We start from the raw sequence: 23,980 nt of genomic DNA, 5'->3' as shown, positions 1-23,980 counted from the left end.
AGGAGAAGTTGTTGAGGGCAGTGGTGACTTTGACAGCGACAGGTAAGAAGATGCTGCTCGGGCCAGCCGGGAGCAGCTCGGCATCAAGGAGGCTGCAGATGTCCACGACTACATGTCAAGTGACTCTGAGCCTCTGTGTGCATTGCTCCTCAGAGAGGTCCAGGAAGCTGAGCCTCTGTAGACCCTGTGGTGAGGGTAGTGCCTTCTGCAATGCATCTCTCTCTGCGGTTGCCCTCCCTCCTGCTGTGCGGGTGGATGTGTCACAGCACTGTGTTGTGGGGCTCCACATGTCAGAGGTGGGTGGCGTGGCCTGTGAGGCTGGTGATGCTTTTCGTCCTCCGAGGAGGTCATGACTGCAGCTATGGCGGCCCCCATCCACAAGATGTACGTTTGAGGGGGTCTGCAAGGTAGGTAAATGTGTCTGGACACCGGGGTTGAGGTTGCAAGTTTGTGATTTTTTGTTAGGAGGAGGGTGGTGGAGGCCAAACTTTGTCCAAAGTGACAGAGTGGCCTCCTGCAATGAGTGAGGGTCTCCCCCCCCACCTGTCAAATGGACCTTTGCAGCTGCCACAGGCTGGTGGCTGCAACACGTCCATTTCAACTGGTAGTGTTTCTCCCAGTACGGGAAACACGCTCAGTTGACCTGAAAATCCCACCCCTCCTAAAATATCCTCCAAATCAGGTCTCCTAACGACCTGAACTATCTAATTAATTGTTTTAAGTGGGATCCCGCCGGCTTTAATTGCCGACGGGAGTCCTGCATGCGGGGGCTGCGCACGCATCTAAGTGCGTCATTGGGGAACCCGGAAGTGGGCGGGTTGGAGCCGAGCTCTGGACCCGCCCCGGGAATCCCCAATTTTCAGAGCCCCCCCGCCACGAATGCACCCGCTCGGACGTCCGAAAATCGAGCCCAAGGAGTCTGCAAAGGGATATAGATAGGTTAAGTGAGTGGGCAAAAATTTGGCAGATGGATGAACTTGTCCACTTTGGCAGGAGGAATAGAAAAGCAGTATATTATTTAAATGGAGAGATTGCAGAACTCTGAGGTACAGAGGGATCTGGGTGTCCTAGTGCATGAATCACAAAAAGTTAGTATGCAGGTACTGCAAGTGATTAGGAAGGCAAATGGAATGTTGTCATTTATTGCAAGGGGAATGGAATATAAAAGTAGAGATGTTTTGCTACAGTTGTTCAGGACATTGGTGAGACCACATCTAGAATACTGTCTGCAGTTTTGGTCTCCTTATTTAAGAAAGGACATAATTACTTTGGAGGCGGTTCAGAGAAGGTTCACTCGACTGATTCCTGGGATGAGGGGGTTATCTTATGAGGAAAGGTTGGACAAGTTGGGCCTGTATACACTGGAGTTTAGAAGAATGAGAGGTGATCTTATTGAAACATACAAGATCCTGAGGGGACTAGACGGGGTAGATGCTGAGAGGATATTTCCCCTTGTGGGAGAGACTGGAACTAGGGGCCACAGTTTAAAAATAAGGGGTCTCCCATTTAAGATGAAGATGAGGAGAATTTTTTTCTCTGAGGGTCGTGAGTCTGTGGAACTCCCTTCCCCAGAGAGTGGTGGAGGCAGGGTCATTGAATATTTTTAAGGCTGAGTTAGATAGATTCCTGATTAACAAGGGAGTCAAAGGTTACAGTAGGTAGACGGGAAAGTAGGGTTGAGATCACAATCAGATCAGCCTTGATCTTATCAAATTGCAGAGCAGGCTCGAGACGCCGAATAGCCTACTCCTGCTCTTAATTCGTTTGTCCGCATAAGTGTACTCACTTTTGCTGACCTAGTTAGGTCACTGAAGCACTTTCTGCACTGGACCCAGGTGCGGGAGATGTTACTGCTGTTGGTGACCTCCTCTGCCACCTCGAGCCAGGCCTTCTTGGTGGCAAAGGCAGGGCACTTCCTTCCGTCTGCCGGGTAAAACACTTCCCTCCTCCTCCTCACTCCATCCAGTAGCTGCTGCAGTGAGGCACTATTAAATCTTGGAGCAGCCTTTCCGCTGTGCTGCTCCATTGTGACTTTTTGGACTTTGCTGCAGCAAAATCCTTTGGAGCAATGGCCCTTTAAATAGAGCCGCTCCAGCTGACAGCCTGACATGCGGGTGCGCAGTCCGCCCACTGCGCAGCCTTGAGACGGCTAACTCGGAAGCCACATTAAGGGCCACCAATTAACTCGCGATTGCATGAGAAACGGAAAGATCTTATTATTCGGGTTACCCACACGCCCATTGACAACCCCCCCCCCCCCCCCCGCCTACCCCTGCCATCCCACCGCCCTTTCAAAATCGAGCCCAATGAGTCCTTCTGTTTTTGGTTTTGAACTGATTTGAAGACAGACTGAGTGTCTGATCAAATTATATTTCACTTTGAGTTTGTAACCATTACAGGGGATTCTTTTTTTTTTAAGATGGATGAGAACAAGTAAGGATTGAATGATTGACTGTGAAAAGGTACCTGGAATGTTATGTTGAGAATGTGAATATGGATGTTAAGCTGAAATTAACAAAATTAAGATTGTGCCCCCAGAATATGGAAGATTTGAAGAAAACCTTTGCCCATTCATAAAAGTGTTTGGCTTTATACATTTTAAATTAAATGACATCTGCTATGGATTTATTTTAACTGCAATTTACATTATAGCACTGTTAACATGCACAGTTTTTTTTAGAAAGGGTAAAAGGGCTGCTTTGGAAAATTACAAAGTTGCAGTTTGAACTTTTTCAAAGCACTTTTTTTTATTATTGCCTTCGCAGCACATCTGAAACAGCTATTGTCCCGACTGACTCCTCCCCCACCCTCAAATGCAATGGCACAGGCCACGGCTAAGATACTGGTGAATCATATGTTCGCCAGATGGGGACTCCTGAAATCCATCAATTGGGACCAGGGAAGTCATTTTATTGGGGGGGTGGGGAGGGAGGTAATGCACGGTGCTGTGCAACTGCTAGGAATCAAAACAAGATTCCGTATCAGTATAGTGGAGAGAACGATTCAAACATGGAAATTAATGCTGAGGAAGTTTAATCAGCAATCCCGCAAAACATGGGACCAGTTGTTGCCCTTGGTATTAATGACCATGAGGTCCACTGAGTCACGTACCACCAAGGTTTCACCCCATGAGTTAATGACAGGGAGAGTGATGAGAACCCCTGAACATTTGGTGTATCAGGATATATCAGACCTTAACCCAGGAATGGTATGTTCACCAATTATGTGACCAGCTGCAACAGATAATTATCTCTGCAAACGTTAATATTGGGTGACCTCAAGAGCTACGAGAGCCAAACACTGTTCAATGCCTTGATGCAAAAATCCTTGGTTTAAGATTGTACGTATTTCTTGATGCTTATGTGAACTCTTAAATCATTAAACTAATTTTTGATTATATTAAATACAGAGCAACATGACTTTCTTTGACTGACTATTGTCCAGGTTCACAAATGACTGGAAAAGTAGGTTTACCCTACACCTGCCTCAGCTCATCTGCTGCTAAAAACCCTCATCCATGCCTTTGTTACCTTGAAACTCAACTATTCCAATGTTCTCCTGGCAGGCCTCCCACCCTCCATAAACTTGAGCTCAACCAAAACTCTGCTGCCCGTATCCAACTTGCACCAAGTCCCGTTCACCCATCACCCCTGTGCTTGCTGACTTACATTGGCTCCCGGTCCGACAATGCCTCAATTTTAAAATTCTCATCCTTGATTTCAAATCCCTCCATGGCCTCACCCCTCCCTATCACTGTAACCTCTTCCAGCCCTACAACCCTCCGAGATCTCTGTGCTCCTTCAATTCTGGCCTTTTGCGCATCCCTAATTTTCATCGCTCCACAATTGTCGGCCATGTCTTCATCTGCTTAGGCCCTAAGCTCTGGATTTCCCTCCCTAAAACTCTCCGCCTCACTAACTCTCCTCCTTTAGGATGCTCCTTAAAATCTACCTCTTTGACCAGGCTTTTTATCACCTTTCCTAATGTCTCCTTATTTGGTTTGGTGTCAAATTTTGTTTGATAACACTCCTGTGAAGCACCTTGGGACATTTTACTACATTAAAGGCGCTATATAAATGCAAGTTGTTGTCGTTGAATACCCGCTGTGGGTATGGCCTCCTGTTGAGTGCCCTCCTCCTCCCACTTTTCGCAGCTGCTTCTGCTCTGTGGTGTCTTTTTTGCTGCTCGTCCCTCCTCCAGCCCCAAAGGCAGCCCTACCAGACCAGCCAAGGTTGCAGTCAAACTGTTGTGAAGGCAGACTAAAACAGTGCAACACGAGCAAAATATTCTTCTCAGCAGTCAAAATTAAGTTTTCACATTCAGAAAACTGGTCAAAAAAACCCCAGAAATTAACCAGCAGCCTCAAATAACAAACCAGTAATCAACCTGTAAAGAGATGATCTCTTTAAATAGCACTTTTGAAGAGTCTTTCCTGCCTGTTAGCGCCACAAGTTACTGGGTGAATTTATAACATGGCGAATCAGGCGCTGGGGCAGACCAATATCACAAAAGCGTCCTCCAATAAGCATAGGACACTAATTTAAATAGTTCCGGCATGCACCGTGGACACCCACGGAACAGCCCGATCCAATATGGCGGGCAGCGCACTTCCGGCTTGCATAGAGTACGTGCTTCCTGCTGCCATATTAGACACCTACGGCGTTTTTCAGGTGCTAAATGGGAGGGGCTCAATCGAATTTCTAGGCCTTTGTCTTTAGATGATTTGTCTTTTTTATAGCTGTATCTATTTGCATGGCCACCTTTAATGACCAATTTCTTACAGGATTGCACAAAAAAATCCAGCACTTGAATATCTGCACTTGAAAAGGCAAAGCTCGAGTGAAATAGCATTAAAATATTACCTTCCACTGTGAATGATTGTATATACAGGATCAGCACGTTACTAACAGGTTTGGTACCTGATTGATATCAAACCCCCTTTTAGCATGGTATGAATATATTTTACTTTTCCATATAATACAGGCAATTCAAAATGGAAACCCTTTAGGAATGCCTAAGGATCAAATGAATTTAAATGTGTCAAAAAAATCCTTTCTGAAGGATCAAAGGAGTCGATCACTCATACTACAGTGCAGGAATATTTGCATGCTTCATTTTTTTATTATTTATAGAGAAAAATATTAAGTTTACAAGTAACATTATATGCCCGAGCTTATGCCAAGCACGACTTAATCTTACTTAATTTTATAACAGTGTAAAATTTTCACCTATTTCTGTTCTTACTTTTGTATCTTCATATTGTACCAATATGGCAGGAAAACTATGGGCACTTTGCCATTGTGCAATCATTTTGTGCCAGTACACTTAATATCCTAGCGAGTATGATAGCATCAAAGGAGAAAATCAGATCCGCTCTGTTCACATCAAAGTACTCTGAAATTAATTATCCCTAGAATGTACACTATACAGAGCCATGGAGCTCTATCTTCTACTTCCCTGAAAAGCTGGAACAGATGATTGAAATTAGTGGTTAGAATTTCGGGAAGCAATCTGGAAAGCAGCTTGTGTAAGGAGAACAAGTTGGGTACATGCTGGAACATAATACATGACATAGATCTTCAGTGAATCCCCTTGTTGAACTTTAAATACAAAGCCTTTGTGCAAAATATGACTTCAGCGAATAGTATTGCATAAAGTTTAACGTGATCAACAGAAGACGTTAATGCAATATAGAAAACTGAAGCAGCTTCTTGTTGCATCACTCCTTCAAATCATCACATTATAAAATTATTTTGAGAGTCCTTTTATGCCATTTTATGTGAGCAAAGAATATTTAAAAGTAGGAAAATGGGTAGCAACAAATAAACACATTTAGGCCGTTAGCAATGTGCCAGTGAGCAACAGTTGATGGCCAGGACCACAAAAAGTGGAACAAATTATAGAAATGCAAAGTCAAAAGGCAAACCTTAAACAGAAAAGCTCAGAAAAAAAATTTAAGACTGTGTATATATATTTCAAAAATAAATCAGGATCGGGAAAGCATGGTTAAGAAAGAATAGGTTGGCTTGAGTTCATTTTGCACTTCATAGTATTAAAATAGAATTTACACTGGCATGGCATTTTGTTGTTTATGGAGGTTACAGTCATACAGGAAAGGGTGCTGAGTTATTCACTCAGGTGATAATTGATGGCAAGCTCACGTAGGGGCAGAGAGGGCTGATGAATTGTCATTTTGTAGGATGGGGTAATGGATTAAGGAAATGTCCTTTTATTGGAAAGTGGGGGAGAAGGAAGTAAGGCAGTGGTTTCAAAGGCAGACTGTGTTACACAGAAGAGACTTGAGTGATGCAATGCGCTCTTGATACTCCTTGCAGCAGTCACTAAGGAATTCTCTGACTGTTGGCCTCCATATGGTTCTGGCTCCAACAGAACCAAGGCCTCCTCGCCAGCAATGTTAAAGTTCAGCCCTTCTTGAATGGCAAAGTTGTGAAGGAGAAATCAGGTTATAAATATTCATGACACACAATCTGGAGCATTCTGCAGAACTCCTCTTGATCTGTCCAGGCTACAAAAAGGTGCCTTTAAGACCCTGTTGGTCTTCTTGATGATTAATCTTGTAGAGGTATGTGCCTCATTGTAGCGCTCGTCTGCTGCTGTTTGGGCCACTCTCACTGGGGTCATTATCCTTGGGAGCGGGTGCAGGCTTTGTCGCCCAGAAGCCATCCACTAATGTGATTTTCATACCTCAAGAGGTCAGGGAAGGCCAAATTTCACACTATAAAGGCATTGTGAAAACTTCTAGCACATCACATTGATATGTAGGATGCTCTGCATGTTGTCACACACAATCTGCACATTGAAGGAGTGGAAGCCCCTCCTTAGTGTAGTTCAGGGGAAGTTCTATGGAAGCACCTTTGGGAATCCAGCAACCCCATAGAAGTGGATGGCCTTATTTCGCTGCTGCTTTACTGTGATGCCAAAGATGATGAATTTGCCAGCTCCTCTGTAAAGCGTGTCAGTGACCTGATGAATCCATTCCTATACAGCAGCCTAGCTGATATCGCACAGATCACCAGTGGCTGCCTGAAATGACATTGTACCCTAAAAGTTCGGAGATTATCTCCTTCCTCACCTGACGAAGGAGATAATCTCCGAAAGCTTGTGATTTTCAAATAAAACTGTCAGACTATAACCTGGTGTTGTAAGATTCCTTACATAAAAGTTGAGGGCAGTGGTCACCTTCATAGCCACAGAGACGACAGTGTGGGCAGATGAGTGTGGCTACAGGTCCTCATGCAGTAAGTGAGCTGACCTATTGCCTCTTTGTTGAAGCACACTCTTCATATCCACAACTCCTCAGGTCATCAAATGATTCAATTAGATGGATTTCTTTCAGAAAATAACATTTTGGGATACAGTACATGAGTAATTTGAGATATGACATGTGGTAAGTGTAGCATGCTTGGGAGGAAAAAGGTGACTTTGGACCATTGGTTCCCAAAGTTCTCTAGGGTTTTCCTCGTGTCTGGGTCTGTTGTAGACTAATTGATAGATTGATTGCTATGATTAGTCAACAGCTCCACTATCATTGTATCATTCAACTACAGGATGGTAGAAGGCAAACTAGGCATAATTGAGCACGAGAACCAGCAGCAGAGTGTATCGGCAGCAGAGCAGTATAATCGAGCACAGAACAGGCAGCAGAGCGTTTCGGGAGCAGAGCAGTATAATCGAGCACGAGAACCGGCAGCAGAGTGTATCGGGAGCAGAGCAGTATAATCGAGCACGAGAACCGGCAGCAGAGTGTATCGGGAGCAGAGCAGTATAATCGAGCACGAGAACCGGCAGCAGAGCGTATCGGGAGCAGAGACTAAATCAAATGCAGGAAAAAGTCTGGAAATCTGAAAAAGTGACATCATAGTCAGCGCAGAGGAAGGAGCGGCAGATCCTGAGGAAGATAAGCTAAGTATTTAATTTACTATACACACTGTGGTTTTGTGTATAAACCAATCAATCAACTTTAAATAAATAGTTAATTAATTAAATAAATAAATATTCAAAATGATTAATTACTAATTAATTTGAAATTAAACTAAAATCCATCTACTAAATATAATCTAGACCTCAAGTGTCACTATTAGTTCCAGAAATAAATTACTGCTAACTAATAAACAAATAAATAAAAATTGAAATGGCAGCACAGGCGGTGTGTCGGGACTGCAGTATGTGGGAGATTGTGGACAGCGAAACAGTCCTGGATTGCCATATCTGTAGTAAATGTCTCTGCCTTCAGACACTCCAGGTCAGAGTCATTGAGCTGGAGTGCGAGTGAGAGACACTCCGACACATAAGGGAGGGGGAGAAATCTCTGGATAGATTTTTCCAGAGTACATCATACCTCAGAGAAAAGCACAGGTGCAGGAAGGAGAGAGTATGACTGTCCGTAAGCAGGGTAAGGGGATCCTATGGGAGGTAGAGAAGGAGGTCTCGCAGACAGATGTCCTATGCAACAGGTACGATGTAGTTGATACCTGTGAGGATAAGGAGAAATGCTGACCAAGGCACCATGGTGCAGAAGGCAGTCCAAAGTGGGGAGGCGCAGAATAGAAATGTGGTAGTTATAGGGGATTCAATGATTAGGGGGTAGATAGCATCCCCTGCAGTCATGAACAAGAGTCCCGAAGAGTGTGTTGCCTACCTGATGCCAGGGTAAGGGATATCTCGAGGTGGATGGAAAGGAACCTAGAAAAGGAGGGTGAAGAACCAATGGCCATGGTCCATGTCGGGATAAATGACATAGGAAAGAACAGGGAGGGGGTCCTGCTCAGAGCGTATCAGAAGCTAGGTGCCAAATTAAAAGGCAGGACCTCGAAGGTAATAATCAGATTATTACCCAAGCCACATGCAAATTGGCATAGCATCGCAAAGATTATTAAAGTAAATATGTGGCTGAAGGATTGGTGTGGGAAAGAGGGGTTCCATTTCATGGGTCACTGGCACCAGTCCTGGGACAGGACGGGCTGCACCTGAACCGGGCTGGGACCACCTGAAAGGATCAATAGGGCTCTAGAAAGGACTTTAAACCAATAAAGGGGCGGGATGAGGAGAGGGTTCAGGCAGAAATAAAAATAAAAGTGAAAATAGCCTATAGATAAGAAAAAGGGACGAGACTAAAGTCCAGATCATAAATAGCGTTAAAGATAATATAAAGACTGATTAGTTCAGAAAGAAGAATAGCAATAAACAGGACATTTTCAGGTTGGTAGGCTAGTGGGGTGTTGTAAGGATCAGCGCTTGGGCCTCAGCTATTTACAATATATATTAATCTATATTAATGACTTAGATGAAGGGACCAAGTGTGATGTATCCAAGTTTGCTGCCGATACAAAGCTAGGTGGAAAAGTAAGCTGTGAGGAGGACACAAAGAGTCTGCAAACAGAATATTTTTTAAATGGTAAAAAACTATTAAATGAGAGACTTGGGTGTCCTCGAACATGAAACATAAAAAGTTAGTAAACACGTACAGCAAGCAATTAGGAATGCAAATGGCATGTTGGCCTTTATTGCAAGGGGGTTGGAGTACAAGAGTAAGGAAATCTTACTATAGTTGTACAGGACTTTAGTGAGACCTCACTTGGAATACTGCTTATAGTTTTGGTCTCCTTATCTAAGGAAGGATATACTTGCCTTGAGGCAGTGCAACGAAGGTTCCCTAGATTAATTCCTGGGATGAGAGGGTTGTCCTTTGAAGAGAGATTAAGTAGAAAGGGCCTATACTCTCTGGAGTTTAGGAGAATGAGAGGTGATCTCATTGAAACATGTAAGATTATGAGGGGGCTTGACAGGGTAGATGCTGAGAGATTGTTTCCCCTGGCTAGAGAGTCTAGAACTCGGGGGCATAGTCGCAGGATAAGGGGTCGGTCATTCAAGACTGAGATGAGGTGTAATTTCTTCATGCAGAGTGTTGTGAATCTTTGGAATTCTCTACCCCAAAGGGCTATGGATGCTGAGTCATTGAATATATTCAAGGATGAGATAGATAGATTTTTGGACACTAGAGGAATCAAGGGATATGGGGATCGGGCGGGAAAGTGGAGTTGAGGTCGAAGATCAGCCATGATCTGATTGAATGGCGGAGCAGGCTCGAGGGGCCGTATGGCCTACTCCTGCTTGTATTTCTTATGTTCTTATACAAAGGGATATAAACAGGTTAAGTGAGTAGTTTAGAAGGTGGCAGATGAAGTACAATGTGGGGGAATGTGAGGTTATTCACTTTGGTAAGAAGAATAGAAAAACAGAATATTTTTTAAATGGTGAGAAACTATTAAATGTTGGTGCTCAGAGAGATTTGGATATCCTTGTACATGAAACACAGAAAGGTAACATACGGGTAAAAGAAGCACAGGAATTTGACGGGGTTAAAGGGTATATCCTTCATTGCAAGGAGTATTACAAACAAAGCAGGTGAGCTAAGGGCACAGATAGACACATAACAGGATGATATCATTGCTATAACGGAAACCTGGCTTAAAGAGAGGGATAATTGACAGCTCAATATGCCTGGATATAGAATTTTCAGGCAGGATAGAGTGGGTGATAAAAAAGGAGGGGGGGGGTAGCATTACAGTTGTGAGAAAGGATGATATGCTAAATGGATCATCAATCGAGGCCATTTGGGTTGAGCTAAGAAATAAAAAAGGGACAGTCACACTACTAGGAGTGTATTATAGACCCCCGAATAGCGAAAAGGAGATAGAAGAACAAATATGTAGGCAAATTTCTGAGTGCAAAATTAAGAGGGCAATAATAGTAGGGGACTTCAACTACCCTAACATCAACTGGGATTCAAACAGTGTGAGGGGCACAGAGGGCGCAAAATTCTTGATTGGCGTCCAGGAGAACTTTTTTAGCCAATACGTGACAAGCCCAACAAGAGGGGATGCAACACTAGATTTAGTCCTGGGAAATGAAGATGGGCAAGTGGGTGAAGTGACAGTGGGTGACCATATTGGGGATAGTGACCACAATTCAGTTAGTTTTAGCATTATTATGGAAAAGGACAGAGTTAAATCAGGAGTAAACATTTTAAATTGAGGTAAGGCAAATTTTACAGAACTAAGAGGTGATTTGGCAGAAGTGGACTGGACACAACTACTTGAGGAGAAATCAGTGGCAAGCCAGTGGGAGGCACGAGAAAGTGAAATTCTACAGGTACAATGCAGACACGTCCCCTCAAAGAAAAAGGGTGGCACTGCCAAATATAGAGCCCCCCAGTTGTCTAGAAGTATACGGGGCAAGAAAAAGCAGAAAAAGAAAGCTTATGACTGTCACAGAAAACTAAATACTGCAGAAAGCCTAGAGGAGTATAGAAAGTACAGGGATGATGTAAAAAAGGAAATAAGGAAAGCAAAGAGAGGGCATGAAAAAATATTAGCTAATAAGATTAAAGACAACCCAAAGATGTTTTATCAGTACATTAAGAACAAGAGGATAGCTAAGAAAAAGGTGGGACCTATCAGGGATGATAAGGGTCACTTGTGTGTAGAAGCAGAGGATGTGAGTAGGGTTTTAAATGAATATTTTGTCTCCGTATTCACAAAGGAAAGGGATGATCCAGACATAGTACTTAAAGAGGGGAGGTGTCAAATATTGGATAAGGTAAACATTATGAGAGAGGAAGTACTAGAGGGACTGGAATCCTTGAAAGTTGATAAGTCACCAGGGCCGGATGGATTGTTTCATCGACTATTGAAGGAAGCCAGGGAGGAAATAGCGGATGCTCTGAGGATCATTTTCCAATCCTCACTAGATACAGGGGAGGTACTGGAGGACTGGAAGATTGCAAACGTAGTACCATTGTTTAAAAAGGGTACGAGGGAAAGGCCAAACAATTGTAGGCCGGTCAGTCTTACCTCGGTGGTGGGCAAACTATTAGATTCAATATTGGGAGATAGGATAAACTGTCACTTGGAAAGGCATGGTTTAATCAGGGATAGTCAGCATGGATTTGTTCAGGGAAGGTCATGCCTTACAAATCTAATTAAATTCTTTGAGGAAGTGACAAGGATAATTGATGAGGGTAGTGCAGTGGATGTTGTCTACATGGATTTTAGTAAGGCATTTGACAAGGTCCCACATGGCAGACTGGTCAGAAAGGTAAAAGCCCATGGGATACAGGGAAATGTGGTGAATTGGATCCAATATTGGCTCAGTAACAGGAAACAAAGGGTAAAAGTCGATGGATGTCTTTGCGAATGGAAATCCGTTTCCAGTGGTGTGCCACAGGGCTCAGTGTTGGGTCCCTTGCTGTTTGTGGTATATATTAATGATTTGGACTTGAATGTAAGGGGCATGATTGGCAAATTTGCAGACAACACGAAAATTGGCCGTGTAGTTGATAGTGAAGTGGATAGCTGTAGACTCCAAGAAGATATCAATGGGTTGGTGAAGTGGGCGGAAAAGTGGCAAATGGAGTTCAGCCCGGAGAAGTGTGAGGTAATGCACTTAGGGAGGGCAAACAGTAAAAGGGAATACGCAGTAAACAGGAATATATTGAGAGGGGTAGAGATAATGAGACACCATGGAGTGCATGTGCACAGGTCCCTGAAGGTGGCAGTACAGGTAGATAAGGTTATGAAGGCAGCATACGGAATGCTCTCCGTTATTAACAGAGGTATAGAATACAAAAGCAGGGATGTAATGATGGAACTGTATAAAACGCTGGTAAGGCCAGAGCTGGAGTATTGGGCGCAGTTCTGGTCACCACATTACAGGAAGGACGTAATTGCTCTGGAGAGAGTGCAGAGAAGATTTACAAGAATGTTGCCAGGGCTTGAAAATTGTAGCTACGAGGAGAGATTGGATAGGCTATGTTTGTTTTCCTTGGAGCAGAGGAGGCTGAGGGGAGACTTGATTGATGTGTACAAAATTATGAGGGACCCAGGTAGAGTAGACAGGAAGTACCTATTTCCCCTAGTGGAGAGTTCAAGAACTAGAGGACATAGATTTAAGCTGATTGGTGGAAAGATTAGAGGGGACATGAGGAGAAACTTTTTTACCCAGAGGGTGGTGGGTGTATGGAATTCATTGCCCGAATTGGTGGTAGAGGCAAGGACCCTCAACTCTTTTAAAAATTACCTGGACCTGCACCTAAAGTGCTGTAAGCTGCAGGGCAATGGACCGGGTGCTGGAAGGTGGGATTAGAATGGGCACCTTGTTGTTCTTCGAGCTGGCGCGAACATGATGGGCCGAATGGCCCCCTTCTGTGCTGTATCTTTTCTATGGTTCAATGGGTACAGCAAGCAATTAGGAAGGCAAATGGTATGTTGGCCTTTATTGCAAGGGGGTTGGAATACAAGAGTAAGGATGTCTTGCTACAATTGTACAGGGCTTTGGTGAGACCACACCTGGAGTACTGTGTACAGTTTTGGTCTCCATACGTAAGGAAGGATATACTTGCCTTTGGGGTGGTGCAACAAAGGTTTACTAGATTGATTCCTGGGATGAGAGGAAAGATTGAGTAAAATGGGCCTATATTCTCTGGAGTTTAGAAGAATGAGAGGGGATCTCATTGAAACGTATAAAATTCTTCGAGAGTTTGACAGGGTGGATGCTGAGAGGCTTTTTCCCCTGGCTGGAGAATCTAGAACTAGGAGGCATAGTCTCAGGATAAGGGGTCAGCCATTTAGGACTGAGATGAGGAGGAATTTCTTCACTCAGAGGGTGGTGAATCTTTGGAATTCTCTACCCCAGAGGGCTGTGGATGCTCAGTAGTTGATTATATTCAAGACTGAGATCGATAGATTTTTGGATTCTAAGGGAATCAAGGGATATGGGGATCGGGCTGGAAAGTGGAGTTGAGGGCGAAGATTAACCATAATCTTATTGAATGGTGGAGCAGGCTCGAGGGGCTCTATGGCGTACCCCTGCTCCTATTTCTTATGTTCTATTGAAATAATAAGAAAATAGCTGATAAAAATAGAACAGGTGTGATGAAAAACAAGAAGTGTGAAAAATTAAAAAGTGTGAGAACAATAGCATCAGGGCAAAATTGCAGGGTAGGCTCTATTGTCCAAGTAAGAGTTCTATACAATAATGCATGTAGCATAAGAAATAAAATAAGTGAATTAGAAGCGCAAATACAGCTTAAAGGGTATGACGTGGTGGCCATCACTGAGACTTGGCTACAAGCTGGGCATAACTGGGAGATAAATATACCAGGTTATAAGGTCTTTAGAAAGGCAAGGAAATTGGAAAAGGAGGAGGAGCAGTAATGTTGATAAAGGACACTAATACAGCATTAGAAAGCGGGGATATCCGTAAGGGTGAGCAGGCAGTACAAATGCTATGGGTAGAATTGAGGAATAGAAAAGGATGCAAGACTTTGGTGGGAGTTGTCTACAGACCTCTTGACAGCAGTGATAAAGTAGCAGGATGCATAAACAAGGAGACAGAGAAGCTTGTTGCAAAAACAGAGTGGTTGTAATGGGAGACTGGGAAAAGCGAAACAGCTCGAGTCCCAAGGCAGCAAATTTCTTGAGTGTATTCGAGACAGTTTCCTGAAACGTAGGGCACTGAATTGGGCCAAGTAGCGGCCGTTGTTTTGGCGCTACACGGCCTCTCCGACATCCAAGATGGCATCTTGGATGCGCACGCACGTTTCCTGCGTGACTTGTGCCAGACGCCATCTTGGTATAGGAGTTTGCCCAGGCGCAGATAACGAACGCTGGAATCATGTAAAATAGGGAGAAAATGGCTTCAATCAGTGTACAACTCTGATTTAAAGTGATACACACCATTTTGGGACGTAACGCTCAACTCAACGCACAGTCTTAACCCCGAACATCTGAACGTGTCTTACATCGCCTGGAGGACCCCCCACGAGCGCTATTTAAAGGGACCATGCAGGATTTACAGGTTAGTGACTGGATTATTGCTTCTGGCTGCCGAGACACTTGTAACTGTTTTTGGAGGTCTCCTACACTTGAATACTAGGACGCGGGGACGTAGCCTAACATTTAGAGCCGGGACGTGCAGGAGTGAAGTTAGGAAATGCTTCTACACGCAAAGGGTGGGAGACGTTTGGAACGCTCTTCTGCAGAGGGCATTTGATACTAGCTCACTTGTGAATGTTAAATCCGAGATTGATAGATTTCTGTGAACCAAGGGTATTAAGGGAAATGGGGCTAAGACGGGTATATGGAGTTAGGTCACAGGTCCACCATGATCTCATTGAATGGTGGAACAGGCTCGAGAGGCTAAATGGCACGGCCACTTACTGCCTCTTGATATGCGCCACCTTCTCCTGCAAGAAAGCGGGATGTGTGCCTGGGTGATGTGCCTGTAATGGTTGAATAGCTGCCAGTGTGTGTGGCCTGTGAGTTGTGGGTGGGCGGCTTGAAACAGTGATAATGTGTAAAGGTGAGAGGAAGCATCTGGTTGGAAGAGTGGAGTACTGATGGAAAGAGTTTATTGGTATGTGGGTGATGGGGGCGTAGTGCATGGTGCAGTTGGTAGGAGACACCACTTGACAGTTGACCTCACTCACCTTGACCACTCACGTCAAAGCATTGAACTTCTTCCTGCACTGCATCCATGTTCATGAGGCTGTACGCCTGGCATTGACTTTGTCCCCCGCTGCCTCCCACTGCCTTTTGAGTATATGTCGGGAGGGCCTCTTGCCGCCCCCCCGGATATAGGATGACCCTCCTTCTGTCCACTTCGTGCACCCAAGGTCTCTAGTGCATCAGCAGAGAACCTTGGTGCATGCACTCTCGCAGGTACCAACTCAGATTGGCAGATTGGTGAGGTCTGGTGTGCAGATTGGAGGTTGTGGGATTTAGTAGTGCGCAACCTTTATTCAATGTTTTAACATAACTCATCAGTGTGTAAACATAGGGATGAGATCTGCATTTGTGTTTTACATGTGTGATGTCTGATCTCTGTTCAGACTCCATGTAGGCAGTAGATTGTTATTTTCAGCAAATAACAGGTACCAGCTACCTTTAAGAGATTTCTCAGAAACATCCTCCCTTTAAGAGATTGAGCTCCCTCTGGTGGTGGAAAGTATGAATTGCATTGTTTCCACATGCACGGCCTGGAGGTAAGTGCTCCCTTGGGTCTAAACTTGCGTCTTGCCTGCCCAGGGTCCATCGAGCACAGGGTGTTAGCGCATCGGCTAACACCGCCCAAAACGGACCCCCATTGAACTTTTCCCCTAATATGTTCCTGAACCAACAAGAGAACAGGTCATATTAGATTTAGTGATGAATAATCTAATGGTAAGAGAAAACCTAACTAAGAGTGACCATAACATGAATGAATTTGATATTAAGTTTGAGAGGGACTTGGGTGAGTCACGAACCAAGGTTTTAAATTTAGGTAAGGCGGACTTTGGACGGATGATGCAGGGGTTGACCACACTACACTGGGGAGAAATATTAACAGATGAAACTACAGACAAAGAGTGGAAAGTGTTCAAAGAAGTATTTGGTAGAATACAAGACCTGTACACAACACTAAAGTGCATGAGCAGTACATGTGTAATTAAACAACCTTGGTCAACAAGAGAAGCAAGAGATAATATAAAACTAAAAGAAAGGGCTCATACGAAGAACAATAGAGATCCTGAGGACTGGAAGAGATATAAAGAACAGCAAAGGGATACAAAGAAATTAGTAAGAGCTGCAAAAAGTGAATACAAGAAAAACCTTACGAGAGATGTCAAGGGCAACATTAAAGGTTTTTACAAAAACAAAACACTGCGGATTCTGAAAATCAGAAATAAAACAGAAAATGCTGGAAACACTCAGCAGGTCAGGCAGCATCTGTGGAGCAAGAAACAAAGTTAAAATCTTTCGCTCGGGGAACAGCACCTCATCTTTCGATTAGGCACTTTACAACCTTCTGGCCTCAACATTGAGTTCAAAAACTTCAGATCATGACCACTGCTCCCATTTTCTCGGACAGCAGGTGCTGGTAACAGTTCTGCCGTTGCCAATTAACAGCTCCTCTAGACCCATCTTTTATTACCTTACTTGTCCCATTACCACCCCCTTGTTACCTTGCACCATCATCCCTTTTGTCATTTAATGAGTCCTGCCCTCCACCTTATCAAAGACCTTCCCTTTTGTTCTTTCCTCCCCTCACCCCCCTTTCCCCCTAGTTCTGTACTTGCTTATAAACTGTTAAATTTCTAACTTCTTCCAGTTCTGATGAAGAGTCATCGACCTGAAACGTTAACTCTGTTTCTCGCTCCGCCGATGCTGCCTGACCTGCTGAGAGTTTCCAGCATTTTCTATTTTTATTAAAGGTTTTTACAAGTTTATTAAGAGAAAGGAGGTGGCTAAAACAAATGTGGGCCCCTTAAAGACAGACGCAGGTGATATTGTAATTGAAAATCAGGAAATGGCAGACTTACTAAATACTTACTTTTTATCGGTCTTCACAGTAGAGGAAGAGAATAAAGTACCAGAGATACGAGGAAAAGTAAAAAATAAATCAAGGGGAGAAACTTACTAGATTTAATACAAGTAAAAAAAATGGTAATGAAGAAAATAATGAGACAAAGATCGACAAATCTCCAGGACCTGATGGTTTCCACCTCAGGGTATTAAAAGAAATAGGTGAGGAAATTATAGATTCTCTAGTCATGATCTTCCAAAACTCTCTCGATTCAGGAATTGTCCCCTTGGATTGGAAAATTGCCAGTGTCACTCCATTATTTAAGAAGTGTAGAAGAGATAAACTAGGAAATTATAGGCCTATTAGTGTAATGTCTGTTTTAGGGAAGTTACTAGAATCTTTTATTAGGGACAGAGTGACTGAGCACTTGGACAAATATGAACTGATCTGAGAGAGCCAGCATGGATTTGTAAAGGGTAAGTCATGCCTAACGAACCGAGTTGAATTTTTTGAGGAGGTAACTAACATGGTAGCTAAGGGAATGTTTATATATGTTATTTATACAGACTTCCGGAAGGCATTCGATAAGGTTCCACATGCTAACAAAAATGAGAGCGCATGGAATTAGAGGCAACTTATTGACATGGATAGGGAATTGGTTAGGAGGTAGGAGACAGAGAGTAGGGATAATGGGTATTCTAATTGGCAGGATGTGACTAGTGGTGTCCCCCAGGGATGTCTGTACTGGGGCCTCAGCTTTTCACTATATTTATAAATGACTTAGCTGAAGGAATAGAGAGCCATATATCCAAGTTTGCTGTCGACACTAAGAAAGGTGGCACAGTAAACAGTACAGATGGGAGCAGAATTTTGCAAAAGGATATTGATAGATTAAGTGAGTGGGCAAAACTGTGGCAGATGGAGTTCAATGTGGGGAAGTGTGAGGTCATCCATATTGGAACTAAGAAAGATAGATCTGAGTATTTTCTAAATGGCAAGGAGCTAGGAACTGTGGAGGAACAGCAAGATCGAGGAGTCCAAGTACAGAAATCACTAAAATCTAGTGGACAGGTACAAAAAATAACTTAAAAGGCTAATGGAATGTTGGCCTTTATCTCAAGGGGGCTGGAATACAAAGAGGGTGGAAGTTATGTTAGTTATATAAAGCTGTGGTTGGACCCCATTTTGATTACTGCATTCAGTTCATGGCACCACACCTCAGGAAGGATATATTGGCTTTGGAGGGGTACAGTGCAGATTCACCAGAATGGTGCCAGGACGAAAAGGGTTAAATTATGAGGACAGGTTGCATAGACTAGGCTTGTATTCCCTTGAGTGCAGAAGATTAAGGGGTGATCTAATTGAGGTGTTTAAGATGATTAATGGAGTTGATAGGATAGATAGAGAGAAACTATTTCCTCTGGTGGGGGAGTCTAGAATAAGGGGGTATAAGCTTAAAATTAGAGCTGGGCCATTCAGGGGTGATGTCAGGAAGTAATTTTTCACACAAAGGGTAGTGGAAATCTGGAACTCTCTCGGCCAAAAAGCTGTTGTGGCTAGGTCAATTGAAAATCTCAAAACTGAGATTGATAAATTTTTGTTAGGCAAGGGTATTAAGGGTTACGGAACCAAATCAGGTAGATGGAGTTAAGATACAGATCAGCCATGATCTAATTGAATGGCTCGAGGGGCTGAATGGCCTACTCCTATTCCTATGTTCCTGGATAGACTTTGATGGACCTCCTCTATAATAATGGCATGAAAGGGTATGCCCATAGGGAATGCTATAATGAGAAGCCCTCACTACGGGTGGGAGGAGGTGAAAATCTGCTGATGGTCTGCCCCGTCAGAAGCAAGTGCAAATGTCATGAAAAAATTGTTTCCCATCTCCAAAGATAGATATTCAAACTCTCCAGACTCTTCACATTCAGAAACTCCTCATTTTCGCTTGCATCAGCTAATTCTGGTGGCAGCTGCACCTCATAAATCTCAGTCATAAACCTCAAAAAACTCACCCTTGATCCCTCTCCCTCTGTCCTTGCAAACTACTGCCCCATCTCCAATCTCACTTTCTTCTCGAAAGTCCTTGAACATGTAGTCGCCTCACAAATCTGTGCCCAGCTTTCAGATTTCCGCCCCTGCCACAGAACTGAAATGGCCCTTATCAAAATCATAAATGACATCCTTTGTGGACTGTGTCCGAGGTGCACTATGCCTCCTCATCCGTCTTGACCTCTCTGCAGCCATTAACACTGTTGATGACACCATGGTCTCCTCCGTTGTCCAGCCGAGTGGGTCTGCCATCACCTGGTTCCACTTCTGCATATCCAGTCTCATCCATCCCACCCACTACCCTAAACATTCACTCCCTTCACCATCGGTGCACTGTGGCTGCAGTGTGTACCATCCACAGAATGCACTGCAGCAACTCGCCAAGGCTTCTTCGACAGCAGCTCCCAAACCCGCGACCTCTACCACCTAGAAGGACAAGGGCAGCAGGCGCATGGGAACAACACCACCTGCACGTTCCCCTCCAAGTCACGCACCATCCCAACTTGGAAATATATCGCCGTACCTTCATCGTCGCTGGGTCAAAATCCTGGAACTCCCTTCCTAACAGCACTGTGGGAGGACCTTCACCACATGGACTGCAGCGGTTCTAGAAGGCGGCTCACCACCACCTTCTCAAGGGCAATTAGGGATGGGCAATAAATGCTGGCCTCGTCAGCAACGCCCACATCCCCTGAACGAATAAAAGAAATTGTAGCCAGAGAATCTCCTACAATGGTTTCTCTTCCTGGTCCTGCACAGTTACTTCTGAAGTTGCCCAAGGATCTAACCTTGGCTCCCTCTGATTTCTCATCTACATGCTGCCCATCAGTGTCATCCTCTGAAGACATGACATCAGGTTCCACATGTGCGCTGACGGCATCTAGCTCTACTTCATCACCACCTCGCTAGATCCCTCCACTGCCCCTGTGCTGTCAGACTACTTGTCTGACATCCAGTCCTGGATGAGCCGCAATTTCCTCCAATTAAACATTGGGAAGACCGAAGCCACTGTCTTCGGCCCCCACCACAAACTGTTCCCTCGCCATCAATTTCATTCCCTCCCTGGCTACTGTCTCAGGCTGATCCAGATCATTCGCAACCTCAACCTCCTATTTGATCCTGAGCTGAGCTTCTGACCCCATAACCTCTTCATCACAAAGACAGCTTCTTCAACCTGTGAAACATCACCCATCACCTCTCCTGCCTCAGCTCATCTGCTGCTGAAATGCTCATCAGATTCGACTATTCCAATGTTCTCCAGGCCGGCCTCCCAATTTCCAACCTCCATAATCATGAGCTCATCCTAAACTCTGCTGCCCATATTCTAATCTGCACCAAGTCCCACTCACCCATCACCCCTGTGTTCATTTACCTTTATTGGCTCCCTGTCCATCAACATCTCGATTTTAAAATTCTGATCCTTGTGTTTGGATCCGTCCATGGCCACACCCCTCCCTATCACTGTAACCTCCTCCAGCTCCAGTATCCTCCCAGAACTCTGTGTTCCTGCAACTTTGGCCTCATGTACGTCCCCGATTCCCTTCATAATGGGGACTATGCAAAATTGACCAGATTGAGGGAATAAAAGAACGGGATAATCTTACTGAAGATATAATGCAACAGGAAACCTGTGTGGATTCATAGATGAAAGATTTTCCTTCCTTTGTATTGTACATTCAATTATCTGAATTGCTTTTCTGTACATTCAGTTTGATAACAGTAAAATACATAATAAAGTGATGTTTCTTTTGTGGTTCATCTATGATTGAAAAATCTGTGTAAGTAAACCAAGCACTTGGGTAAGTAAAATGAGTAGGCTTTTGTTCAAAGGGAAAGCAGTCAGCTATTCTTTGTGCCAGTTTTCTCCCCCCTTTGGATCTGTCTTTCCTGAAGGTATTGTTGCCTGCTGGGGTATAGTTCCAAAGTGCCAGGTGCCCTCTGATACCCTGTCCAAGTGAAGAAGAAGAAGCAGCAGCAGCAGCAGCAGCAACAACAACAACAACAACAACAACTCGCATTTATATTACACCTTTAACATTGAAAAATGTCCCAAGGCACTTCACAGATCTATGAGGAACAAATAGGCGCTACGCCAAAGAAGGAGAGATTAGGAGGGGTGACTCAAAACTTGGATCAGGAGGTGTTTTTTAAAGAGGTTCTTAAGGATGAGGGGGAGGTGGAGACCTCGAGGCAGTTTAGTGAGGGGATTTCAGAGAGTGGAATTTAGGTAGCTGAAGGCACAGCCACAAACGGTGGGACGAAGAGAAGAGAGAATGCACAAGAAGCTGGATTCAGAGAAATGGAGAATTGGGGCAGGAGTTGTAAGGCTGGAGAAGGTTACAGAGATAGGGAGGGGAAGGCCATGGAGAGACTAAATATGTGAACTTTAAATTTGAGACATTAGGGAGTTGGGAGCCAATGTAGGTCAGCGAGGATGGGGGTGATGTACAGGTGTGATTTGATGTGAGATAGAATAGAATCATAGAAGCATAAAATTACAGAATCTTACAGCACAGAAGGAGGCCATTCGACCCATCATGCTTGTGCCAGCTTTTTGAAAGAGTTATCCAATTAGTCCCACAACCCTGCTCTTTCCCCATAGCTCTGCAATTTTCTCCCCTTCAAGTATTTATCCAATTCCCATTCGAAAGTTACTATTGAATCAGCTTCAACCATCCTTTCAGGCAGTGTATTCCAGATCATAATAACTCGCGGTGTAAAAAAATTCTTCTCATCTCACCTCTGGCTCTTTTGCCAATTACCTTAATCTGTGTCCTCTGGTTACCGATCATTCTGTCAGTGGAAACGATTTACTCTATCAAAACCCTTCATGATTTTGAACGCCTCTATTAAATCTCCACCTAACCTTTTCTGCTCTAAGAAGAACAGGGCTGATAAGTGGCAAGTAACAGTCGCGCCAGACAAGTGCCAGGCAATGACCATCTCCAACCAGAGAGAGTCTAACCACCGCCTCTTGACATTCAACGGCATTACCATCAACAAATCCCCCACCATCAACATCCTGGGGGTCACCATTGACCAGAAACTTAACTGGACCAGCCACATAAATGCTGTGGCTACAAGAGTGGGTCAGAGGCTGGGTACTCTGGGGAAAATGACTCACCTCCTGACTGCCCAAAGCCTTTCCACCATCAACAAGGCACAAATCAGGAGTGTGATGGAATACTTTCCACTTGCCTGGATGAATGCAACTCCAACAACACTCAAGAAACTCAACACCATCCAGGACAAAGCAGCCTGCTTGATTGGCACTCCATCCACCACCTTAAACATTCACTCCCTTCACCACCAGTGCACCGTGGCTGCAGTGTGTACCATCCACAGCAACGCGCCAAGGCTTCTTCGACAGCACCTCCCAAACCCGCGACCTCTACCACCTCGAAGGACAAGGACAGCAGGCACATGGGAACAACACCGCCTGCACATTGCTTTCCAAGTCACACACCATCCTGACTTGGAAATATATCACTGTTCCTTCATCGTCGCTGGGTCAAAATCCTGGAACTCCCTACCTAACAGCACTGCGGGAGAACCTTCACCACACGGACTGCAGCGGTTCAAGAAGGTGACTCACCACCACCTTCTTAGGGGCAATTAGGGATGGGTAATAAATGCCGGCCTTGCCAGTGATGCCCACATCCCATGAATGAATTTTTAAAAATGTAAATCCCAGCTTCTCTAGTCTCTAGTCCCTCATTCCTGGTATCATTCTAGTAAATCCCCTCTGCACCCTATCCAAATGCCTTGACATCCTTCCTAAAGTGTGGTGCCCAGAATTGAACACAATACTCCAGCTGAAGCCTAACCAGTGAGTTATAAAGGTTTAGCATAACTGTCTTGCTTTTGTATTCTATGCCTCTATTTATAAAGCCAAGAATCCCGTATGTTTTTTTAACAGCTTTCTCAATTTATCCTGCCACCTTCAAAGATTTCTGTACGTAAACTCCCAAGTCTCTCTGTTCCTGCACCCCCGTTAAAATTGTACCATTTATTTTGTATTACCTCTCCTCATTCTCCCTTTCACATCTGCCATGTGTCTTCCCATTTCACCAGTCTGTCTATATTTTCCTGAAGTCTGTTACTATCCTCCTCACTGTTTACTACATTTCCGAGTTTTGTGATATATGAAACTTTGAAATTATGCCCTGTCTAGCCAAGTCCAGGTGATTAATATATATTAAAAAGAGCAGCGGTCCTGATACCAACCCCTGGGGGACACCACTGTATGCTTCCTTCCAATCTGAAAAACAACCATTCACCATTACTCTCTGCTTTCTGTCCCTTAGCCAATTTCGTATCCAGCCTGCCACTGCCCCTTTAATACTGGATAACCTAGACAATGGCCTAGTAAGTTGATCATGCAGCACCCAATTTTTGGGCTCTAAATGGCCTCCCATGCCTCCAATATGATGGGCAGGAAGTCCGTGCCCGCCATATTGGTATAGGGGGAAAAAAGATAACCAGGGCCCGTGCCTGAAACAGGCATCAGACACTTTGCATGTGCAAATAAGGGGTATAACGCCTGTTTAAGGGCTTCTCTGCA

This window comes from Heptranchias perlo, chromosome 22 (assembly GCF_035084215.1).
Source record: "Heptranchias perlo isolate sHepPer1 chromosome 22, sHepPer1.hap1, whole genome shotgun sequence".
NCBI classification, from domain to species: domain Eukaryota; kingdom Metazoa; phylum Chordata; class Chondrichthyes; order Hexanchiformes; family Hexanchidae; genus Heptranchias; species Heptranchias perlo.
This window is presented reverse-complemented; position numbering follows the sequence as displayed.